Genomic DNA, 10,275 nt, shown 5'->3' on the forward strand with positions numbered 1-10,275 from the left:
AGACTGACATAGGGACCACTTCTAACAGACACCTGAAAGGATGTATCCATGGGTAGTGAGGGAGCTGGGTAACATCACTGTGAGGCCACCCATGATTTTCTTTGAGAGGCCCTGTGATGAAGGGAGGCTTCCGACAGCCGAAGAAAGCAAAATATCCCTCCTATCTTCCAGAAGAGCAAAAAGGAGGATCCAGGAAACTACAGGCCAGTCAGTACAGGCCAGTCAGCCTCCCCTCTGTCCCTAGAAAGGCGACAGAGCAAACCCTCCTGAAAAGCATCTCCAAACACAAGAAGGCACAAAGGTGATTGGGAGCAATTAGCAAAGATTTTAGCTCAGCTGGTGAGAGCATGGTGCTAATAATGCCAAGGTTGTGGGTTCAACCCCGATACAGACCATTCACTTAAGAGGTGGACTTCCGTGATTTATAAAGAGAAAATCATGCTCAAGTAACCCAATAGCCTCCTACAAGGAGATGATTTAGGGTAGGAAAGGAGATCAGCACATGTTGGTGACTCAGCTTCAGTAAGGCTCTAGTCAGGAAGGATAACCATAGTCACAATTCCACAGTGATTTGTATTGAAAGGGACTTAAAAATCGTCTAGCTCCAGCCCTCCTGCCATGGACAGGGACACTTTTCAGACGTTGCTTCAGCCAAACTGGCCTTGAACTCTTCCAGTTCTCTCTAACCAGATGGGTTAAACCCTTCTCACATCACCTTTATGAACCTGCATGGGATGATTTTTCCTCCTTTCATTTAAATTGAATGACACCTTAGGTAACTGCAGAGAATGTCAGTCCCACAGCTAGTGCACAGAGTCACTGATTTTAAAGCCAGCCACTGATTTTAAAATTTTCTTTTTTTCCCACAAGCTGTAGTGTAATTTTATATTTAACATTTCAAAGTTTGTGATACTCTTCTCCTCTATGATATTCTCTTTGATGACCAAGAACAGAGTCCTATCTATTATTCAGGATAGAAGTCTTTGGCAGTCACTAATTTGTCACAGGGTCACAAGCTCACAAAGCAGACAAGGTACAATTTCCAGTTTATAGCATTTATACTTGCCTGCCTTACAAAATTTAAACACTTTCCAGAAGCTCATCAGGCAATACTATAAACCTCTCTAATGGGCTCTACCAGCAGTGTCCATGAGGTGAGGGATACAGTAAGAAAGATGTAAAAGCTGGGGCATGTCTATAAATCAAATTATGTAATGCCAAGTATCTTCAAGTAAGTAGATCTGCTTCCAAACAATAAATCCTCCTTACGTGGTCTTTCTAAAAGAATCAAGGCAGAGAGCATTGAACCCTGATAACTGACCAAACAAGCCATAAATTTGTCAATTTATGGCCCAGTCAGCACTCTGATTCCCATTCTGTATTTTTACAGTCTGAAATTGCAATCAGTTTTGCTTGTGTAGTTGTTGCTGTTGTTGAACTGAGGCCCAATATTCTGTTGCCCTTGGCTTAGGTGTCAGACTTCCCTGTATGAGAAACTACTTGAGAAATCTAATAGAGAGAAACCTAGAATCCATAGAAATGAAGAGGCTGAATTCTGTACCTCAGAAGCATGTTGTTAACAGCACAGGTGTAAGGAGTGTGTGGAAATGCTCATTTTTCTGATGGAAACAATTGGAATTTAATTTTCATTTGATTCTTACATTGTCTCTGCATTCCAGAATGGACAGAAGGGGCATACATAACTGCAGCAATTGATAATGGATGCAATTTTTAATCAATTCTACCACATTAGAGGTGAAATATTTGGTACATATCCAATGCAGTAGATATATTTAGGGAAGATTTCTTAAAAAGTGTTTTGAACAATTACTGGTCTTTTAGATTGAATGTATCAGAATGCAATACTCTCCTGGATGCAATCTTATAAACAGACCAATTCAGATCAAAAGCAGGATACATAATTTAACAGCCTAAGTAATTAACAATATGAGCAATTTAACTAACGATATTGTACATTTCTGGTGACTGGTAACTTCTCAGTGAAAACACGCTTGTCAGGGGCTTTGCTTTGGGTTTCTTTTTGTTTTAATTTTTTTGTTTATGTTTTGGTGGGTTTTGTTTGTGGGGTAGGGTTTTCTTTTCCTGATATATGTTATTAAATAAAGGAAAAGATAATTCAGTGAAGTTCTATGGCATGTGTTTTACAAGATGACAGTCCAATTCACAGTATTCTTTCTGTCGATTTGGGATTTGTGAATGCTAGCAACTGCATCGCTGAGTAATTTAAATTCTGAAGATAAAACCCAGTTATATGTGTGTTTAGACTGTAGATCTTAAGATTACAAGACATAATTAAACAGAAGAGTCAAGAAGATTCAAGGATTAGAGTTTTTCAAGGATAAGAATATTCAGTGTTACATTATCATGGATTGCAAACAAAAAAACCCCAGCTTAATTATGTGACCACATCTCTGCTCTGCCAAAATCTATCCTCTTTTAGTTTAAAACCATGATTCCATGTCCTGTCACTACAGGCCTTGGTTAAAAGGTATCTTCGTAGTTCTCATAAGCTCCTTTTAAGCATAGAAAAGTTGTAACAAGGTGTCCTGGGAGCCCCCTCCCCTCCTGGCTGAGCTCCCCCAGCTCTCCCAGGCTGTCCCCAGAGCAGAGGGGCTCCAGCCTTGGGACCATCTCCGTGGCCTCCTCTGGGCTCCCACCAGCAGCTCCCCATCCTTCCTGCTGGTCCCCAGAGCTGGAAGCAGTCCCACCTGGGCAGAGAGAGGAGAATCACCTCCCTGGAGCTGGGCCCCAGGACCAATGGGTTTTCTGGGCTGCCAGCACACACAGCTGGCTCACAGCCAGTGTTCCATCCACTTGTATCCCCAGTCTTGGCAGGACTGCTCTCAATATCTCCATCCCCAGCCTCCACTGGTACTGGTGGTTGTCCCATTCCAGGTTCTGTGGCTCCTTAATGAAGGCAAAATATGATCTTAAGCAACTGAACATTCTTCATTCATCCTGAAACTGAAAAACTCGAAAAAGTGTTCAAAGCAAAATCACGTGAACAGGGAGCACAACAGTAGAGGAATCAGAAAAATCTGTGTGGTTTTTTAATCTGAGCAGGTAGGTTCAGATGGCATTAGGAAGCATTTCTTTAACAGAAAGGCTGGTCAAACACTGTAACAGACTTTCTAGAGAGATGGTCAATGCCCCAGGCCTGTGGCTGTTTAAGAGGCATTTGGACATTGACCTTAATGCCTTAAAGCTTTAACTTTTGGTCAGCCCTGAAGCAGCTGAGCAATTGGATTAGATGATCCTTGCACATCCCTTTCAAGTGGAACTATTCTATTCTAATAGAGAAAAATATTTTCTGGTTTCATTACTGTCAAAGGTGAAGGACTTTTAGCACCTTCCCAGGTCTGTTCCACCCCGTGTCCAGGTCTGCACTTAGAAAGGCTACATCTCCAACATCACCCACCTAAGGAGCCCTGGGACCTGCAGTGGCTTCAGCAGCCTCTGTCACAGCCGTGGGACACGATGAACAATATGCAGCTTTTAGAACTTCATGATTGTGAGAAACATTATCCTTCACCTGTTTTACACACTACTGCAGATCTTTGTTTTATTTGTACAATTGATTATTGCTCAAATGAAGAAGCAAAACATAAGGGTTAAGTGTTGTTTACAGAAAATTAACACATCTCATAGCACTTACTTTGTGCCTGAGTGATTTTGTGCACCACAGGTTTTATGTTCACTCTTGCTGTAGCCTGTAGCCTTGGAGACTGAGATACAGAGCCCATCATGCTGCAAAGTCACTACTTGTACAAACATCACCTACAAACTTCATCTTCCCTTCTAGAGCAAATAATTAGTGACATAAATTCTTTGAAATTCTGCGCCTTGAAGTCCTTGGAGTGTGTTACTTGAGATTTCAATAACAAAACAGGCAAGAAATTTCTGCATTAATGATGGGGAGAAGAAAGAGAAAAATTAAATGAGGCGGAGAAAGAAGAGGTTATTTCCTGTTCCTATCCTGAGGAAGGAAGCAGAGAGCTCTTACAAAGAAACAACTGGGCACAGGAGGAGGAAAGAGTTTGAGGAACGAGCTAAAACAGGTGAAATCCACCTGAAATGAAGGACAAGGAAATAAGCCAAACTTTGAACCTTCCAATTTTAAATTAGGAAGATGGCAAAGTGCAAATGGGAGGAACCAGTGCAAGAAGTGAAGGAGATCCTAGAAGTCTTCAAAGGCTGAGGATTTTTGGGGTTTAGATTTTAATGGAAGAGATGGAGAAAATTAATCAAGGGTAGAGAACATCAGAGCATGAAGAGAATTAATCAGTGGAGAAGTGTGAGCCATGGCTGAGCAGAAAAAGAGAAAGAGCCAGGAATTGAAAAAAGAAAGCCTGGCAGGGTGGATCTGGTGACAGCAACACCAAAAAGCTGAACACAGCACTGCTCTGAAGAGGAGCTGAAAGGAAGCAGAGCAGAGGGAAAGGCAGCAATGGAAAAGCAGCAGTGCAGCACTCTCCTGGCACCTGACTCAGTTCAAACAACAAAAGTTATCAATTTAAACCTGAAAAATGTCAAATAAAAGCATTGAAGCTGCTAAAGGGCTCAGGACATAGACAGGGAGACCATGAAGGTGCCATAGACAGATCCATTTCTTACAAAGCACATTTCATAAACAGCAGGAAAAAGCAAGGTGATATTAAAATCAGCAAAATGACTGGTTGAATAAGCAGAAAAGATGGAAAGAAATATTAATCAAATTAAGGGGGACAGAAGGAAGCAGCAGCTCTTGCAAATAGATGTAGAATTTAAATTTATACTTACCATGGGAAAACAAAAACAAGGCAGAGAAAGGAACTAGCAAATGCAATGGGAACCACTAACAACAGATAAGGGTAACAAGATGGAAAACTAGCATCAGCAAGATGGGAGGAATAAAAAAAGTAAGAATGGCATATAAACAAGAACCCTCCCTCAAAGCATTTGAAAAATACTAACCAGACACTTTCATGGTAAGACCTCAGGGTGCACGACTGTACCAGAGGCAAAGTGCCTGATTGCAGGGGAAGGCATAAACATTGAGACTAAACGGAATTTCAAGAATGTCTTCCTAAGGGTTTGTTAAACTATGGGAGACAGCAGAAAAAGTACTAGAAATTATAACTATGTGTTAACAGTCCATAAAGCTACAAATTTATGAAAAATGTATAAAAACCAAAAATCTTTAGGCATCACTCCAGCAAGGACCCCTTCCCACAGGATAAGAACATGCTCCATTGCTGCAGTCCCCCTCCATGTGACAGACTGGATCAGGACTGCACTGTTTATCAAGCCCTGCAGCTGCCAGCAAACTGTCTGCTCTGCACTGGTGGCAGAAAATTAAAACCTTCCTTGATGCTGCTTTCTCCTCTCAGAATAGAAAGTGCCTTCCTCCCCATTATGAAACCCATTCCCAGCCCAGAACAAAGGCTGGAAGTTTCTGGCAACTGCAGATCTCACCACAAGAAAGCAGGGGCCAGCACAATTTATACTGTTTCCTCTCTTGCCATCCACGTGTGGGGCCCCAAAGTGATGACATTGTGGCTCAGATGCTGTAAGGCCAGACTCATAGACCAGAGACTCCCTGGAGACTGAATAGATGTCTGTGCCAGGTTAGGAGATCCTGGAAGCAGAAATAACAGCAGGATGAAACTGTGAGAAGATATTGCAGAACTTCCCATTTTACAGACAGGGAACTGAGACAGAGGTGACGAGGAAACAATGGAAAAGCCAGATTTTTGAAAGCTTTCAAGTCATCAAAGAAACTGTGAAACAGTCAGTGTGTAACCTGTGCATTTGGAGAGAAGAACAAGGCAGGGTCTTTATCTCTTAAATACAAATGGAGCTCTGAGAGGCTTGAATCTGCTGATCAAAGCAGCTGCAGGAACAGCACCCCAAACACCAGGTCCCTAAATACAGGTGTAAAGGTTACTTCTGCAACTTCAGCTTCCCACAGTGGAAGATAAAGGCTTCTGTCTTGCTCAGTAACTCTTTGAGAAAACTCACACTGTGCAATAACTCAAACTGCAGTTTGGCCTGTACAGATGATGCCTAGAGAGGCAGACCTAGAACAGAGGCTGGAGAGAGTCAAAGGAATAAAGCAGGCATTTATTAAAAGGCCTTTAAAGAATACACCTTGGGCAGTACAAGAGCCTGGCTGTGGCTACACCCAAGATGGACCCTGGGTCATGAGTTCTCACACTTTTATAGGTTTTGGTCCAGTTCCGTATTGGGGTTCATTGTCCAGTTACAGCTCCAGGTTATGAGGTCCCATCCTCCCAGGTTGCTCTCCTCAATTCCCTGTTGTTTGCACTTTTTTGGGGCTGAAGCTGCACCGGTGTCCTTGGTTTTGGGGCTGGAAAATGATTGTTTTGTGTGACTGAGCTGTGAGGGGAGCTTGCTGACACTTTATATGAAGTTCAGAGTAATTCACTAAGGCAGTACAGAATCTGGAAAATATGACATTTAAAACTTAAGGCATCAGACAGAAAAAGTAAATTGATGCAGTGTTTCAAGGTCTCTGAACAGCACAGACATACCTGCAACAGAGCAGCACTTGCAGTCTCCGTTTATCAGGAGTACCATGCTATGAGTACAATCCATGTTTATTCATAAAATTAAGAGAATCACTGAATGTAAATGCAACAGATACACTTGGTAATGTGTCCTTAAAATAGGGAAAGCAGCAGGTAGCCCAGGAGCTCTGTGGTAGGTGAACAGATGAAGAGTGCTCCCAGTGAGCAAAAGGAAGGCAGGTGGAACTCAGCATCCCTTGATGTGGAGCTTGAGAGTGTCCTCCTGCAAAAAGACATAATTTTCAAAACTAGTAACTTTTCCAAAATTACTGATTCCAGCAGTGCCTAAAGTCAAGCTCTTATCCTTCAACATGAATTGGATAACACAACTTTAAGAAGTTCTAAATTACTAATGTTTAGATTTTAAAAGACCACAATATTGCATAAAATTGAAAAGGGAAGCAAAATATCCTGGGATAGCAACATACCCCCACTGGTGGTATTCCAAACAGGCATAAATTACATTTCCTGGAAATGTACATTGGCTGTAGAGTTAATGACAGTCAGCATTCACTCTGATAATGTGTGGCCAACCCTTCCATTATTCTGTCCAGGGCTGATACTGTCAAATTGAACAATTCCACAAGACATGTCATTTTCATCCTATAAATATTAGCACATTGGTACTTCCCTCAGATCTTCTGGTCCAAGTTCTCTGCAAAACAAGAACAACAGAAAAACAAAAACTCCATCTTCAGCATTCTTGTTTGCCACATCTCCTCAAGTGTTGGTTCACAAATCTACATCATTACACCACCAGTGCAAAGCCTATCCCTCTGGGTTAGCATTTCAGCACATCCATATCTCTACTGTAGTCTCCACAAGGCAATAAAACAAACCACTCTTGAAAGTCCTCACAACTGTTTCCTGCACTTCCTAACTTCTGTGACAAGACAGAGGATGATTGTTTCTTCTCTCCACTTCTGACATCACTGTCATTATATCTAAGGATATCTTCTAAAATTCCTTTCTATCACTTTTTTTGATGGAGACAAGATTCCAGCGAACATCAAAGAATGAGAAAATCAGTTTTTTCCTGGACAGTGATGGGGTTTTTTGGAGATGTTTACATTCTTAATGACCAGGAAGCAAGTCTCCTGTGACCAAGTTCCTGTGATTGCTTTCAGTGATCAAGGCCAGGTGGATGGGGTTTTAAGCAACTGGGTCTAGTGAAAGCTGTTCTTGCCCATGTCAGAGGGGTGGACTAGACAATTCTTAAAAGTCTCCTCCAACCTAAATTTTCTGTGATTCTGTGACTGTATCTTATTTTATTACTCACAGCCTTTTTGATGACACAGATGTATTTTGTGCAGTGTTTATACTGTACACTCATGACTTCCATATGTATAACTCACAAGTTGTGTTGCTTAGCTCTGTATTTTGCTGCCCTTAGCCAGACAAGGGCAGTAAATGCCCCATCACTGAGGCCTCTCTGTGACATTACATTACAATAAAATGATTGAGATCTGAGGCTCAAACCATATGTTCTCCCAGATCAAAATCTTACCACATTGTCCTAGACTGGCAAATGAATACAGCCCTCTACTCTTACAGTAATGGGGAGCAACAGGACAACATCCATAATGCTACAACCAAGTATTTTAGCTAGCAATGCTTCCATAGCACAGCACTCCTGCTTAGGAAAATACCGACCTGTAACTGTTCCCCAGGTGCAAGCCCATACAGACACCATGCTGATAATCAACTGGTAACATTCATCTTGCACCTGAGTGGTTGGGAAAGCAGAGCAGGTAACGGGAAATGCTTATAGAGAACCAGAAGCACACATCTCCTGTTGGTGAGTCAGCCCGTAGAGACTCAGACTTCTTTGGTTCACCTGGAATTAAAGTGCCTTCACCCTGTGGGTACAGAGTGCCCATCTATGGGGACAATATCACCCATTCTCCTCTGTCCTTGAGCAGTGCTGGTGTGTCCCTCTCAGGCTGGGCAGCCTGGCTGTGACTCTGGAGTGCTCCCTGCTCCTCCTTTGTGGTTCTGTAACATCAGCTCTGAGGTCAGGTAGGCAAGGCCCCCTCCCAAACATAAGGGATATAGATAGCTGCTGCAGCAGATGTTTTTCATTGTGCACCTCCCCCTCTGCACCCAGTGCGGGTGGGAGCAGCATGGGGCCCCATGCTGACCTGCTACGTGTTTCTGTTATTTGGGGTGAGCTGTGCATTCCTCACATGATTTGAATGTCATGAATGTCATCCCTGGGGGGGATCCTTCGAGGAGTGGGACACACAACAAGAAATCTGGAGGAGATTCCTACCTGTGACAGCAATCAGACCACAAAATACCTTTCCAAAACTATTAAGGACATAGAAACAAAAGTCCCATCCTCTTTCAAATGAGAGCCTGACAAAATCGTGAGTGATTACAGGATTTTATATCTGTGACAGCTAAGGATCAGACACTGACAGACCCAAGAAGGGCTTCACACTGCCTTCTCATCCTTTAACATGGAAATCTGACCCAGATTCCCTTCTTGGCATGCAAATGTGGTATCTTGTGGTACCTTGTATGTGGTATCAAAGTAGAATAATCTCCCAGATTGCTCCACCCCTATTCCCAAAACAATTTGGGTCTGTGTTAAACCCAAGATGCCCAGTTCATGTTTCAGTGTCAGCTCAGAGTTTCCACAGAATATTGTTAGGGATATAGAAACACAGGACTGAAAGGACTTCAGGAATGGCTGGAGGCACTGACCTCAGTGGCCGTTCCCCAACTTGCTGCCATGCATTTTAATCCATCGCAAATTTCAGGCTGCCAGTGTAATTGGAAATCCTGCAGGTTCTGAAGGGCCAGCAGGATAAGCTAGCATTCCCTGTAAGTTTTAACCTGTAACTAAAGCAAAATATAATTTCCAGATCCATAGCTCTGCTATGACAGGATCAACAAAATCATGAACAGTTAGGAAAAGGAAACTTGAAGGAAAGGGAAGCTTTCATGCCTGCAGGAACAGAACACCCATCTAGAATACAAATAGAAATACAGGAGATCCCGCAAGGCTCTGCATCCTGTGCTGTAAATGTGGCCACTGTGCTGGCTGCCTCAGAATCTGCCAGGAATCACCAGGAAAGCAGCGCTAATAAAAATGCATGTCGGAGAAACACTTCCATGTGGTCGTTGGTTAAATCTAGCACTGGGCTGAGGACTGAGCCTTATGGTCCCAGTAATAAATATACATAGTGGTCAGTATGCCACTCTAAAAGAGACACTTTGAGACTGTAATTTATTTAAAGCAAAATACACTAATTTGTGGGTTGCAAGATGTGTAGAGACACTGAATAGAACAATGGCTGAATAGACTGAATAGACTACCTCTACCACTACCACCAGACTATCACCGCTCCTCTGTAACGCCCGGTAAAAATCCCGAAGAGGAACCCTCCCCACGGCCGCCACGGACACTCCTCCGGCCCTGCCCAGCTGTGCTCAGCACGGCAGCCTGGGAACGCAGCTGGGTCTCCGGACAGCCGTGCAGCCAGCAGAGCTTACCGCGCCGGAGCCGCCCGGTGCCCGGTGAAATGCGTGCCTGGTGCCCAATGAGCTCCGAGCCGGCTGCGTTCCGTGCCCGGTGCCCGGTGCGCTCCGTCTCTCTCCCGACGAGCGGCGCCGCCCGAGGTCCCCCCACCGGTGGGAGGCACCGGCAGTGCCGGGGCGGCCCCGCGAGGGGGCGCGC

The 10,275-nt window shown here is 43.5% G+C and overlaps 1 long non-coding RNA gene across 1 annotated transcript; it reads right to left on the reverse strand.

Annotated features, from left to right (window-relative positions):
- Positions 1 to 3,049: 3,049 nt before the first annotated feature.
- On the reverse strand, positions 3,050 to 10,271 carry LOC110474963 (uncharacterized). The gene is made up of 4 exons (XR_002466194.3): positions 10,092 to 10,271; positions 7,019 to 7,245; positions 6,555 to 6,813; positions 3,050 to 6,464 (listed from the first exon to the last, which is right to left on the reverse strand). It is a non-coding gene; the product is annotated as an uncharacterized LOC110474963 (long non-coding RNA).
- Between the last annotated feature and the right edge of the window lie 4 nt (positions 10,272 to 10,275).

This window comes from Lonchura striata, chromosome 2 (assembly GCF_046129695.1).
Source record: "Lonchura striata isolate bLonStr1 chromosome 2, bLonStr1.mat, whole genome shotgun sequence".
NCBI classification, from domain to species: domain Eukaryota; kingdom Metazoa; phylum Chordata; class Aves; order Passeriformes; family Estrildidae; genus Lonchura; species Lonchura striata.